This window comes from Myxocyprinus asiaticus, chromosome 42 (genome assembly GCF_019703515.2).
Source record: "Myxocyprinus asiaticus isolate MX2 ecotype Aquarium Trade chromosome 42, UBuf_Myxa_2, whole genome shotgun sequence".
Taxonomy (NCBI): domain Eukaryota; kingdom Metazoa; phylum Chordata; class Actinopteri; order Cypriniformes; family Catostomidae; genus Myxocyprinus; species Myxocyprinus asiaticus.
In genome coordinates, this window is record NC_059385.1 from 8,458,565 (window position 1) to 8,474,429 (window position 15,865).

The 15,865-nt window shown below is 39.0% G+C and overlaps 1 long non-coding RNA gene across 1 annotated transcript in view; it reads left to right on the plus strand.

The window, feature by feature from the left end:
• The window catches only part of LOC127433131 (uncharacterized), a 57,805-nt gene extending 48,109 nt beyond the window's left edge, over positions 1 to 9,696 (plus strand). Inside the window, exon 3 of the long non-coding RNA XR_007895850.1 lies at positions 8,595 to 9,696. This is a non-coding gene — a long non-coding RNA (uncharacterized LOC127433131). The remainder of the gene's footprint in view (positions 1 to 8,594) is intronic.
• Positions 9,697 to 15,865: the final 6,169 nt, after the last annotated feature.

Consider the following 15,865-nt stretch of genomic DNA (forward strand, 5'->3'; position numbering starts at 1 on the left):
TGTGTATTTTTTAGACTTCTGTTGTACAATTCTGTCCTATTCTTCCACGTGTGACTTAACCTTGCTCATTGGTTCTGATTAGAAGGACTGTGATTGGTCGTTTACCCCGTTGCCCCCTGTACAGAAGCATAGATGTACATGACCTCCTGGTCCCAGTCTGCTCTCAGTCTTACTGGGGCCACAGCTGCATCAAAAGCTGCCAAATGTTTCCGTGGTGATGAGATTTATGACAGATGAATAAGAGTAATCTAAGCGTGGCAGACAGAGGTGTTATTGATCTGTCTGGAGTCAGGCCTGCACTGCTGCTGATGACACTCTTTCCCGTCGATACGCATTTGACCTCTGACCCTACAAGGAGATCAATGTGTTCGATTGGGAGGGGCGGGGCCTGCACATCATGCCGCCAGCCAGTCAGACGAGATGTTATAGTGGTTAATGTCCTACATTCAGCTACTTAAACTGTGTGTGTGTTCTAACTGTCTTTAAAAGGTTCTTTTAGTTTCTACATTTACTGTTTTTAGATCTAAAACAAAAGTGGTCTGAATTTTCAAGTTAATGATATGATACCTGTACTGTAGATTTGGTTAAGAAACAGAAATTTAAGCTGTTATTCACAAAAAAGTGTTGACATCCGCCCTAAGTTTCTATGGTATGTTCTTTAGAGAAGTAGCAATGTCTGATTTGTGAAGTTTTTTGACACCAAGGTACACAATCAATTCAACTGACTGTCCCTTACTGCATCGTTTCATTTTCATCAAATTAAATATGCTGTTTAACCAGACTAAGGTCCATTGGCTGTGCAAAAAGGCATCCATGTGTTCATATGAAGACCAGCAATGAAACTGAAAATGTTTTATAGATTTGTATTAGAGAATGTGAGAAAAAAAGAGATTTCTGAGTGGATCTGAAGGCTTGTAAAGACAAAATAACCATTTAAATGGACATCGGTCTCAAATAGTTTTTACTTGTGTAGTCATTTATGATCATTTGTTGAGTGTCTGTGTGCATTGTTGTCTTGTAGTGTGATGACAGCCCTCTACTGATGGCCTGTGTGTGTGTGTGTGTGTGTGTGTATGTTTGTTGATTGATCACCATCATTCCTGCTTGGTCCCTGCTGATCCCAGCAACCTACCCCCCCACGACACACACGCACTCCTCTCTGTCCTGCGGTGTAATAGACTTGAACCTGTATACTGCTCACTTATATCAACAAACCTGTGTTGAGACGCTGCACAAGATGATGTGACTTTAAAACAATCTATGTTGATTTGTGAGCTCTCACGCTTGACGTGTTTGTGTGCGTGTGTATATGTGTGAGTTTGGAGCTGCATTGCAGTAGAGCCGTGGTGGGTTATAGCATTAGGCTCGTAATCAGTGGTGTGTTTGGTAGGCAGCCGGCGCCCTGCACTCCTCCATGGCTGGGTCACGACTCTCACACACCCCTCAGTGCAGCGAGAGGGGTTAGAGGTCATTCAGGGCCACTGCCAGACAGATTAATATGCGCTTGGTGCTCGAAAAACCACACAGGGCATGTTGCATGAATGTTTGTTTATTTTCGTGGAATATTTAACTGGTCAGTTTTATGTTTTAGCAGTGCATATGGTTTCATCATTAGAAAATATAATTTGCGCTTTTATTGTAGATAAATGGCAGGTTAGGCATAATTAATGAAACTGGAGAAGTTTTCTGTGTAAATAGTATGTAAAACTATTCTTACATAAATTGTCTCTTTGATTTCAATGCAACAGTTTACGTAAGAATGGGTTTATGAACAAATGACACCAAAATTTGTTATGCTTTTTTTTAATAAATTAGGTCTATTCTGTTTTATTTGCATCACACACTTTCAATCAATTACATGTTTTTGTATTGTTTTGGTTTATTTATTTGTTTTGATTGCCATTGTTTTGGTTTTTCATCTTTAGGTTTTGTTTAAATTGCCATTAATTGTTTTTTTGTTTTGTTTTGTTTTTCATCTCTTAAGTTGTTTAAATTGACATCGTTTATTGTTGCTTTGTTTCATTTAGTTAAAATGTTTGTTTTTTTGTTTTTCGTCTCTTTATTTTGTTTCAATTACCATTGTTTTTTGTTGCTTCATTTCATTGTTGTTTAAATTGTCATAGTTTTTTTCTTTGTCTCCATGTTTTGTTTAAATTGCCATTGTTGTTTATTGTTGTTGCTTCGTCTCATTGTTTTGTTTAAATTGCCATTTTTTTTTCTTAATTTAATTGTTTTGTTTAAATTGCTGTTGTTTTTCATTTTTAAAACTACACATTGATAAAATGCTATAACAGCTGTTGTATCGCTTGCTTATCTGTGCATGTTTTATAATTTCACACAAATCGACAAATCGCTTCACTGTGGCGGTCAAACACGTCTCGGTGGCTGTTTGCGTGGGGGTGGCGGCCCTTGTCAAATCAGTTGCGAAAATGTTGTCACAATATTGTGACAGACAGATTGTTGTGTGACTGTAGAGAGCGCTGTGGAGAGCCAGACGCCATGTTTGGAAGCTGGCTGGCTGCGTTTTTTCGAGCCTTCTGAGAAAGTGAGGGATTGATCAGTGCAGAGGGGAAGAGGAGGGAGGGAGAGAGAGAACGACGGAGGGGGAGAGGGGAAGGGTTCTCACTGCAGAATCCACTGCTTGCTGGCACTCGGTCACACCGAGAGAGCGAGAGAAGGTCTCGTAGATGGCCCAGGTACACAGATACAGAGACACCCAGGACAGGTATCTGGACCAGAGGAGTAAGAGGAGGAGGTGTTTGGGTGAGTGTGTCACCAGCATAAGGTGTGTATCAGACTGATGTGTATGTGTGGGGTGACAGTGACAGGAAGGATGTGCATTAGTCTTGATGATGATGATGATGGTTTTGTCAGGAATGTCTCCCTTTGGTCACATCGGTCAAAAGATCAAGTCGAGGACCTCTTGCTCTTTCCATCCTCTCTTTTAATCTCTTAATCTCTGTTTTCTTTTTCTTGAAGACACAGGTTTGAAGGTAGACTGTGTGTGTGTGTGTGTGTGTGTGTGTGGGTGGGTGGGTTTTGGTGGTTTACGAGGAAATGTTTTTAGGTTACAAACTGGTATTTACAAGGGTATTATGCTATAAATGTGGTTTATGAGGACATTTCTAGTGTCCTCATAATTCAAATCACTTAAAAAAAACATACTAAACAATGTTTTTTTTTGAAAGAGGGTTAGGTTTAGGGGTAGGGTTAGGGGATAGAATCTATAGTTCATACAGTATAAAAATCATAATGTCTATGGAGAGTCCTCATAAGGATAGCCACACCAATGTGTGTGTGTGTGTGTGTGTGTGTGTGTGTGTGTGTGCACGTGCATTCACTGTGTGTGTGAGGCACGTGGCGGCCGCTATCATTTCCGGGAGCATCCACACTGTCTGCTCCCTAAGGATGAGCGATGCTGCTTGTTTGTGAGGGGGAGGAGTCTTAAAGGTGTGTGTGTGTGTGCTAGACATGCATTTGTAGTGTAAATGACATGCATGTTTTGGCTGCCGTTTGCAATATTGGATTCGCTTGCAGTCCAGCGTTGTGTGTGAGGTTGCATGATCTCGACTGGGTTTCCGCACTCACAAAGTCACAACTTATTTCTGAAGCCCGTCCGTGGCGGGGGATTGCAGGTGCTGTGAATCCATGGGGGGGTCTTGCAGGGAAGACAGGGGGTGGGGTGGGGTGGGGGTGTGTACATGGAGCTCTAACACAAGCCTTGTAAGATGCTCTGGCGGCATCCAATCCGATTGTGCCGTTTCTTTGTTAATTTTGCCCCAACAATGGGTAAAGGGCAACGATCGCAGCTGATCAATTGTTGCTTTTCTTATGTTTTTTGGTGTAATGGTGTCAGTGGAGGGAGACGAGAATGTAGACGCAGACAGACAGACACACACACACACACACACACACACACACACACACACACACACACAGACACAGACACTCATGCCTGAAGCTGCAGACAGAGGCCAGCGGTTTTACTAGTAAATGCTAACCAGATATCCTGAGGATGAGAATCACTCTCTAAGGACAAAAAGGACTAGGAGAGACAGACAGAGAGGGAGAAAAAGAGACAGACTGACCATTTGACTGGAGGGTTTTCTCAACCAACAAAGGCTAGTTTGAGCCGGGCTTCTCCTCTCCTGATCATTGTCAGCCCTTTTTTAATGGACAGCTTCGAATCCGGTTTCCAGTTTTACCTTTTCTGATGAAATTATGTTTTTGGTTTTGCTTTTGTGTGCATGCCGTTTGGTGCATGACATATAACTGTGTGTGGTGCAAATCTCTTGTTGAGCTACTGGGAAAGCTGGGAGAACTTATTTGCATAGGCCGAACTATATTTGATGGAGACTAATAATTGAGCTGGACGGATATTCGTCGGACAGAGAGGACAGACGAGGACGTGCGTGTAGGTGTAAATGCAGGCATACGTGTGTGTGTGTGTGTGTATTAACCTGTGCAGTCACCGTTGCACTCTTCCTGGTCCCTGAGACCCTAACTTGTGAGCTTTGTGTGCTAAAATCACAGGTTAGGCTCTCGGGACCTGGGCAGAGGGCAAGAGCACGCAATCCCTGACTGTGTTCCATCCGAGACAGACGTGGGACGGATGTCTGTGAAAGATAAGAAAGAGAAACAGGGAGCAATCCAGGAGGGAACAAAGATGCTGCATTGGCTTGTGTCTCAGAGACTGACTGTTCACCATCATGATGATGATGTTGGTGGTTTCGTCTGCAAATTTTTCAATAAAGACTTAATCTTGTACTTCTGCTGATATTTTTTGCTTGATCTCAAGAGGAGTACAGGAGAGGGTCGACGTGCTAATCGCACTGTCTGTCTGTCTGATCACCACTGCAGCTCATCTATAACAGACCTTGATCGTATCGAAGGTTGGAGGAAGGGCGGACTTTATCAGTTTTTACCAGACATTACAGTTATTACTAGTTATTAAATAATAATAGCCTTTCGGTCATGCTAAAAGTTTGTCTGATTTTTTTTTTTAGATTGCATTTCCTTGAGAAAAGAAATTTTGGGTTCAGGAATCTTTTCTCCTTGATTTCTGGAATCTTGAATCCAGATTTCTTGCATTCCTCAACTTTGTAGAGATTTTATTTTAAATGAAGATGAAAATTGTTAACATATAGCCTTTGTTATTAACATGCTCTTCACACTACAGCATTTACAGTGTAATGAAAAATGTTAGCTTGTCTATATTCATACTGTACATATCCATAAGATGACGTTTTTTGTTTAAACCACTGATGTAACATCTGTCTGATGCACATACAAGTTTCTCATCTGTTTTATGTTGTTTAAATAAATGAGCAACATATTGCACCAACATATGCTGACTCCTCTTTTGAGTACTTTTTTTTTTTTTTTTTAAACTGTCTCTATGAATTGAGTTTGAAGTAAATTTTAAGTTTAGCAATGCAAGAAACGAACTGATGCTGAAACCATAAAGCACACTGGAAATCACATAATAGATGTGTATAATACGATTCTGGACCAAAGTCTGCAGCTGAACAGAAAGTTAGCAGATTATTTTAGTTATAGGCACAGCGCACAGGTGTCCATGTTTATGAATCGCAATGTGTCGACACATTTTTTATCTTAGGAAATGACATTGTACTCCAGAACTGAGGTAGTTTAAGGGGGTTCGGTTGGCACAGCACTGTGGGCTCCTTTCTGTCTTCAAGATGTGAACTCATTAAGTGTTATGTCTGGCTTTGTTCTTTACCTCCCTGGAGTGTTTAATTTTTTCAAACCTAATTTTGCTAAATTACCCACATTAGAAACGTAGTTTCAAAACAATTGATTTCCCATTTTACTCTATTCTCTCTGTTTCTCTCTCTCCCTCTCTGTCTCCCTCTCTGTCTCTCTCTTTCTAATTATATTTTTCCCCTGCTTGGTTTGGCGCTGAACAATGGCGGTTGCCAACTAATCAGGCTGGGTTGGTGCCACAAAGCTCCCGGCAACAGCTGAAGCTCTGCCATGCTCTGTGCATACCAAGCAGTCAGCCACGACTATTAAGCGCCAGCCTGGTGCCCACCGCAGTGCCAGACAGTTTTATTAGGATCTGTCTGACACTCGGCACAGGCTGGCAGTGCCAACTTAAAGATGAAATCTTTTGAGCTGCTCACACTCTAGCGGTCAACTGAACAAGGCCATAAATACTCCCTCATCCAAGCACACACACACGGAGGCATCAGCCAGATGAGAAAAGGAACAAAGACTGAATCTAGCCAGAAATGAAGATTTTGTTATTTAATAAAGGGGCGAACTCTGCTATGGTCCAGCAAGCGTTGGTTCTGATGTCTCAGCTTCAGTGGCGTGGTTTCATATTTACATTTTTGGCTGGCAGCACATCAGATTTGGGTGTATCAGAGCAAAACATTTTTTGTTTTCAGAGTGATCATTTTGGCTGGCATTTTCAGACAGACAGACGTTCAGAGATAGATAGACAGACCTGCTGACAGACAGATAAATAGGCATGCAAAACAGACAGGGAGCCAAATAAACCAGCATACTGTATGCGCAGACAGGGTGAATCAATTCAAGTAAAATATGAATTAAACCTGTAATGTAATTAAGGATCAATCATATTAATATTGTATACAATTACCCCAAGGTTTATTTGTCTAAATTGCCTGTCTTTCAGATTTAGTGTCTAAAAAAATTGAGTGCTTGTGTAAGAGAGTGAATGTGAGTGATTTTAAAAGCTTGTCTTTTTATTCACAGCCTTTTTTTTTCTACAGTTGTATTAAGCCTTTATTAAAATAGGCCTATATTTTATATTAAACATTTTAATATTTAAAATAAACGTTGTAGTATATACTATATATATATATATATATATATATATATATATATATATATATATATATATATATATATTACATCATAAATTAATCTTGGTTAATTTAAAAAAAATTATTGATCATTATTAATTCATGTTAGTTAATGCAATGATGCATTAACTAATGTTAACATAGTTCTGTGTAGAAATTAGCATTAACCAAGATTAATAAATGCTGTACAGGTATTGTTCATTCTTAGTTAATGTTTGCTATTGTGCTAACTATATAAAATGTCAATGTATACAACCTTATTGTAGTGTTACCAGAATGTACAAAGAGAAACACAGCATGTACCGCCAGATCGTAAACAGTTAGAAATATGAAACTTGCATAATCTGATATAGGATCATTTAGTTAAAGAATCACAGAGTCGTCTTTGTTTTAGACCGCAACAACAATTTGAGCAATAAATGTCAGGCGATAAAACCAGCCACAGAGGACTGCAAATTAAAAGAGCTTGCAGATGGTGTGTGAGTGAGTGTGTGTTCTCCCTTATAGCATGCTGTTTAAATAAACGTAACATTTGTCTGGAATAAAGGTACTGAAAGTAGATTAGGATCTGAGAGCTCAGATGGGAGAAACTGCAGGAGCTGTATTGTATGAATTTAGAGGATTTTCTTTCTACCGTTGGTTGTCTGGAATTGTTGTTCTACATGTTATCGGCACAGGTCAGTGGAGACAATGGGCAGTTCTCTCTGCAGGTGTAGAAAAAAGCAGGAGTGTATATGTAGGGAGGTGCGCCACGATGTCTGCATGTCCAGACACCAAAAGATAGACGAATACTGGTATGCTGAACGAATGCTACAGGACTCATTTGCTGACAGAATTAGTGATGCACAATTTATCAGTTACCATATCGGTATCTGCCAATATTTGCTTATTGGATCACATTTCAGATATCAAAACGCATTTGCTCGTATAACTAGAGGTGAGAGATATATCAGTGACCACATCGGTATCTGCCAATATTCGGGTCAGATTTTGGATATCGGGTAAGATTCGCTCATAGAGCCAGATCCATAAACATGGACGCCTGTGCACTGTGCCTATAACTAAAATAATCTGCTAGCTTTCTGTTCAGCTGCAGACTTCAGGGGCATACGGGTGTTCAGTCATTGAAATAGTTCTTCAAAAAAAAATAAAGATCTCCGTGTCGGATACTGTGTCAAAACAGACAGAAATTGAAGTTGTTATCCACCAATAATCTTCACTTCTGCCAAAGCTCATGTCTAGTCCACATCCAAAATTTCTAAAACAATGGTACGGTGACATTATTGAAGCCAAAATGACATTGATTCTTATGTGTGTAGTAACTGAATGCAATGTGGCAATTTTTAATTCTCAACGCATTAGCTGGTTAGACATAAGCTTTGAGGAGGGCAAGATTATCAGTGAATAATGGCTTGAAACTCAGTCTGTTCCTTACACAAAACCTATTGTATGACTTCAAAAGGCTTGGAATGTAGCACATGAATCCTTTAAGTAATGGGTCATTTTTGGCACTGCCAGTCCAGAGAAGCTACGTCCACATGGCCTGTCACTCATAAACTCTGTCGTCCCAGATTTCCCCTGCCCTCTGTACCTTGTGACGGCCTGCCTCACTCTGTGATGTCTGCAGTACTGCTGTGGAGGCGTTGCCTAGGAAACGCAGTGTCTGTCTGGCAGCTTGCTGGAGTTATTGAACCACAACTGGCTTTTTGCTTTAGAGGATAATTAGACTCTGTCTCACAGGTTTCTCTCGGCTGATGGGACTTCAGCTGCTCTGAGCGTCTTCCTCCCATCATAGCTTTTATCCTGTCAGAAGGCGGTTAGCGGCGGCTGCAGGTGCTACCTTTACCTGGACGAAATGCAGCGTGAGCCCGCGCTCTCCTCAAACAAACACATACACACACACACACACACACACACACATACACATACACACACTTTACTCAAGGAGATATCTTTTTGTTCTTTACCACAAATTGCATCCTAAAATTATCTCTCACTCTTTTTCTCACTCTCCTTGTCGCTCTCTCTCAAAAACAAATAATATATTCTAGCCAAACAAGCTCATTCCCTATTGTAAATGAGTGTCCGAAATAATCAGTCAGATTAATTTGTTATTTTGGACTAATATCTATAATTAATGGTGTTAATTGCTGTCATTTTCTCTTTTTTTTAGGTGTAGAGGGTTGATGATGTGTTATTTTCAGCATGTGGGTAAGTAATAGTACTTTTTTTTTCGAGGTACTGCACAAAACATAATTTTGTACCTGAGCAGCTGCTGTTTATTACATTGTTTTTGCTTTTTTTTAAAGTAGGCATTCTTGTTGTGTACTTAATAATTATTAATGTGCATTTGCGGAACAAAAATGTGTATATATGTACTGTATGTTTACACGATGGGTTAAATAAAGACTTCTAAACCTTTCGCTGTTTATATGTTATTTAAGCAGAATGTGTTTCTCTATTGTTGTGAATTTGTTAAAGATCACATCAAATTTGATGACCAGTTTATGCCAGGTAAACACAAAGGGTGCACATGTTTTTTTCCTGCGACTATATGTATTCTTACAATACAATAAATACATAATGAGTCCATAAACTAGGAAAAAAAAAAAAAATACTTTTAGTGAATAATGTTAATGTGTCAAGTAAAGATATGTGTGTTTGTGTGAAAGTGTACTGTAGCAGTTTCAGTAGGTGAGTGAGATGCACACACACATACTCCTGCATTAAAAGAGGCGGGGAATTGAGACAGACCTTCTTCTTTAAGACGTACTGTACACAAAAATATACCTTCACGCACATGCGCTCACACAAATGCATGCAAACACATTTAAACACTCTCAAACCCAAAACCTAAAGCCTGTTTTATATTGTGCATATTTGTGTGTTTTTTAAAGGTTGTAGATGTTTAAGACTTCCTAATAAATTCTATCGATATAACTGTTTAATTTATTGTCTCCTTTTTTGTGCAGATTTTTGGGGGGTGCATGGGTTATTAATTTGGCACTGACTGACTGTACACATCTTTGTAGATTATAGTATTAATGGTCAAAGACATCATTCAAAAAGGGGAAGGGGTTTACTGTTGCAATTGGTAACAGTGTTGTCTCTTTTCTTCATTAACACTTTATATCTAATTATAAAATATTCACTCTGCATGTATAAAGTGGAATATGTGCACAAATGAAGGCGGATGCGAGTTTGTGTGTGTTTGCACATTAAAGGTTGTAGCGGTGACAGCACAGCATTAGTTACATGTGTGAGTGTGTGTGCACAACCTTGCTGGCTTTGGGAAGTTGTTTCTGTGCAACCAAGTGTGCTTGCAGACGTGTGTGTGTGTGTATGCTCAGCGTGTCCCTCTCTCCTCATGTCGAGCGGCCGGCCAGGCTGCAGATATCATCCATCTCCTTGTCACAAAGCGCCGAGGTTGCTGGGTAGGCACCAGACAGCCACTCGGCGCTGAGGATGGGAGCTGAATCCTAATTCTGCCACTCCTCTCCCCCGCCTCCCACGATGGAAAATCGTTAACCTCAGGATTGGAGAACAAAGCAGAGAGCTTTAGCCAGCTATCTGCTGTTAATACAAAACGCCCCCTGTAAGTCTCAAACATACTGTACAAAAAACATGCAAAGTATCTCAAGATTTATAGATTTTAGTTTATCTGAGTTTTTTTGAAAATGATATTGCATCACTATTTTTAATAGGAGATATCTGAAAGCTAATTAGGATGCTATCAGCAATGTTAAAAGTGGATATGTGCAGTTGTTACCTTTTGTTATTTTTACTGGAACTAATATATATATATATATATATATATATATATATATATATATATATATATATATATATATTAGTTTTTTTTTTTGGTATTAACTAATGTACTGGTATTGAGGCACTTACAATACAAGTTAATGGGGCCAGTTTTTGAAGGTTTTATAGGCAGAAGTGGGGTTTATAATTTTATAAAAGCACTTATATTTATTCTTATGTTAAAACACTTTTAACTTTTTAAAAAAGGTGGCACTACAGCGTTTACTATATAGTGTACATATAGGGGAAATAATCGTAGTTATAGCGCAAACTTTGTCAACTAATGCAGCCCCTGCAACAATGTTTTTTGTTTTTCACCCCAAATAGTAACCTTTCACTTATTGGACAGTTAATAAAAAAACTTTGTTTTAATCACCTTGAACAAAACTGAAAATGTCAAATACTGTAAATATTTTGTCTCAAAATAAATGTGATAATTTCAGGGATTCACATTGGCTGCATACATTTGCCATATTTTAAAAGTTATTAAATGTTAGATCAGTTTACCCCAAAATCAACCTTTAGACATTGCACGCAATGACCTCCATGGGTGAGGAAAACTTTGCAGTGCATAGTGACAAACTTTGTTTAGGAAAGTGCTGTGGTAGGTGTTGCTTTTTGGTGTTTTGGGGTAAAATCAAATCAAAAGTGCCTTTTACCATTGGGGTCTTTAGCCCTGGTGTACCCTACTCAAGATTCACACACTGTGTTTATTTGGAGGTCTGCAGAGACCTTACCACTACCCTGGCAAGTATACATATTTTTAAAGGCAGAGGTTATTTGCACTAACTGCAAATAGTGATAGATGCTATTTTCACTAAGTGTAAAAATCAACAAAAAGCATTTTCTTTGTACTAAGTGCAAATAGAATTAGAGTGGTGCACATAATAACAGATACTATTGCACCCCTGTTTAAATACTATCGTACACAATAGGGGTATCACTTCAGCATGTTTATTGTTTATTTAGAGTCCCACAGACACCCTACACCTACCCCTAAACCTAACCTTAAACTTCCTTTGCAAAAATGAATCATGGTTTTACTATAGTAACCATATCACCATGGTATTTTGTAATAAAATCATAGTAACACCAAATTAAACATGGTAACTATAAAAACAATATATTACTGTAGAAACACCATGATTAACTGCATTAAAACTATGGTTTCCACCCAAAAATATAGTTAATTTTTAAATCCTTCTTTCAACTCCCCGACCTTTACAGTGACCAAATCACTGCAGAGAATCAGCTTTATTTAGTATAAGTACTATTATAGGAAATATTAAGATATTTAATAATTAAGGAGACGTGGGGAAAAGTATGACAAAGGATGGGATTAGAACCTTGGTCATCAGTGTGAAAAAGCACATTCATACCTTCATTACACTCTGAGTCACTACAGCAGCACAAAAGGGTGCAGTTTGTCGTTAGCTCGTGTGTTTCCACCAGACTATTGGAGCGTAAATAGTCACTTAGTTCTCGGTTTTCTTAACCCACTAAATGTCTCCCATTAACCAGTTTAACGTCTCTGCCCAATCGTGAAAAATTCAATTATGAATATGCCCGCCTTCATTTGATCAGCAGTTGACCCCAAAGAAATTTGTCATGGCTGTCTCGAGCTTGACCTGAGCAATGGTGGGTGGAGTTAGTGTAAATGTACTTTGCCAACAAGACGGGCTATTTGCATTTAGTGTAAATAGACACTCCAAATTTTAAATATATATTTTAAGTTACTATTTATTTCTTAAGTTCTAAAACTTAGTTAAAATTGCTTTGTGTACCTTTATGCTAATGAGCTACTTGCGGAAAAGATTGTTTTAGTTTTGTTGCATCGTCTCGCCCTTACTGATGTCTGTTTTGGAGTGAGTTGAAGTCTCTTTTGTCATAGATCCAGCAATCTGTTTGCACAGGCTGTTAAGCGGCTATCTGAGTGCAGCTCTCTGCACTAGGGCATGAATTCTGTTATAGCTCTTGGAAGTCACTAGAGGCACAGACCACTTTGTTGTTTTGAACTCGATGGACCCTCCTGAGTCTGTAGGCCTGGGAAAACAGATCCGGTCCACACACAAAGGAAACTTTGATTCAAGGGTGAGTAAAACAAATGCTCTGCTTGTACGCTATCAAAATCTACTGGCCTTTCATCTGAAGTTCAGTCCCAAAGGATCTCCCATGAAAAAACTGAATTATCTTCGATGCAAGCTAAACAATCGTCTTCTAACAAAATCCCATGAATCCCAGAGTCCAAAGTAAACAGCTGCAAGCAAGAAGAGGAAGATGGGCTCAGACATTGAGAGTTATCTGGAAATTCATGTCTGTTTACTATGTAATAAACTCTTTAACCCGAGTGTCCAAATCCTCATAAAAAAGTTGCATGATTGGACTTGCTATAAGAAGACAATAAGTTAAAAGAATAGTTCACCCAAAGAAATTATATTCATAATTTACTTTCCCTGAAGTCATTTCAATCCCATATTACGTTCTTCTGTGGAACACTGTGACGAGGAGGAGGGCGTGGCCGGGCTGTGAGGGTGCATGGCTGGTGCTGAATCAGATGATCAGCGGGAGAGCGAGATAAAGGGGAGCCGGAGACGCCAGTTCGGGAGGGAGAGAGACGCACGTGGCCGCGCTGCATGTGTGTCTGTGTCCTTATGTTTTATGTTGATTTAAGTTAATTTATATAATTGAAGTTTATGTTGACTGTTCAGCCGGTTCCCGCCTCCTTCTTGCCCACCTTTACCTGTTACAAACACAAAAGAAGTTTAGCATAATATTTACACTGCTCTTTTTCGTACAATGAAAGTTAATAGGGATTTTGATGGTCAACCTCCAAAAAAAACAAAAACAAACACAAACAAAATAGTTATTAATTTGACTCACAATTTATATTCTAAGTCTTCTGAAGTCATACAATATATGCAGGATTTTTAGCCGTCCGGCGATGCAGACACAGGTATGTCACGTCGATTCCTGTTATCCTTACGCATTAACCAAGTAGCCAAATTGACTTTTTAGCTAGTCATGACATAATCAGAACGATTTGACTTTTCATAGACAGGCTTGGCCACTGATTCTATCACACCAGTTGCATGCTAACACATGATGATGTCTTATGCTTATACTTTCAATACAGCATGATAGCAGATAATAACATTAACAGCCCCAGCTGGCATGATGGAGGGTTTTCCTGCATTCCATGAGTCTGTACATGGGAAGAGAAGCTCAAAGGCCACGTGTCTCCTGTCGTTCAGCTGCTTAGTGATGCATGTTCTTCTCCTGGAGCTCTTATACAAACGCTCATACAGCTGTGTGTTAGACATGAGCGCTCTCGTCTGCAGCAGCCCAGGATCAGACAGCCGAACCCAGCCAGAAGGAAACAGATGGGGCCGGCCAGCTGTGGTGGGTGGGCAACCCGTCTGATGGACAAGATGCTTGTTGGAGTGAGTGTCCTGATCACAGGACAGCTGTGAAAGTTCAATGGTCTGTGAGATGAAGTCCATCATCATGTTGACTTGCAGTTGTTTGCAACATACTTTAATCAGAGCCTCAAACATCTCTTGGTATGGTGAGATCTATTCCCAACCTCAGTAGAATCCACTGTAAACAGATGCTGTCGCAATCAGATGAAAACATGGTAATATATTGGAAAAGAAGCCTAGCTTGCTTATGCTGAAGGTTTAAATCCAGCTTGTAAAGAGTCACAATTTTATGCCCCCCATTCTCTCTTCCTAATTCTCTGTCCCTACTTTACTATCTCTAGCAATAAAAAAAAGTGTCAAAAAAAAAAAAAAAAAGATCATTTAAAGGGATAGTTCACCCAAAAATGGTAATTTTCTCATCATTTACTTTCCCTTATGCCATCTCAAAGTCGTATTGTATGACTGTCTTCTATGGAACACATATGAATACATTTTTATGGATGTATGGGGTATTTTTGTCCATACAATGTAAGTCAGTGGGGTCCAAAACTTTCAGTCTCCATTAAGAACATAAAGGCAGACAACTTAAGTGGTTTAATCCATGACTTTTGTAGCAATACGATCACTTCGGGTGAGAAACAGACCAAAATTTGAGTCCTTATTCAATATAACTCATAATAATCTGCATTGATGAATCATACACAATATGACCAGTTATTAAGAATGCAAATAGGGTTATGTTGACTTCAACTACTGTCACATTTAATTCTATTATGGCTGTACTACAGAAGTCTTTTTAATGTGCAAAAGTACAAGACGTGGGCTGCAGTATTGTTGCCTGAAGACTGTTGACTTACGCTCCCACTTCTCCAGAATTATTGTTATGAAGTTTGTGTTGCTATGGCAATGAAACTGCTTTAGAGCTATTGGTCAGCTCAGGTGAGTTATTTGACCCCCAGGCTCTGGTTGACCAGTCATACTGATGACAAATAAGCTCTTCACACTTCAAACTCAACCTGGAACATTAACCTCTGACCAGCAATAAAGCAACAGAGATCTGCAGTGATATGGAATTGCAGCTGAATCATTCTCCAGTTTAATAGAAGTGACATTTAATGCACACTGAGCAATTAAGTCTTAAAGGGATAGTTCACCCAAAAATAAAAATTCTGTCATTTACTCAAATGACTTTCTTCTATAGAACACAAAAGATGGTAGGCAGAATGTTAGGGACTGACAGCCTGAGTCAACATTCACTAATAACAAGAAAGTAATACAGGTTTGAAGCAACATAAGAGAAAATAATTAAGTAAATCATTTTTGGGTGAACAGTCTCTTTAAAGAAAGCTATTGTTTCATTCCGCAGACAACTGAGTTCTCTGAAATATACATTAAATATGTTTTCTGGAAGATCCCTAACAGAAATTCAATCATCTGCATATCTTTCCTCTAAAAAGGCAGCAATTATTTTTAAATGACATGCTGACTGTGTTCTTGAAACCTGATGGTTATGACTATGCCACAGCAAAACTACAGGTAAAGCAATCTGTGCAATTTGTATATGTCTGATTTGACTGTCCATATGGTTTCACAGTAATGCTGTTTATCATTAAATGAAGTCACCAATATTTCACTTAAGTCTAATCTTATAGAACTCAAATCCAACATAAAAGGAAAATCTAAGCATAACTGATTGCAGTAACTGTTTAAGAAGTCTGTCTGTGAATAGAACATAAATAGGAAAGAATATCACTTTAAAGCCCTGTGTCTGGACAGATTGGA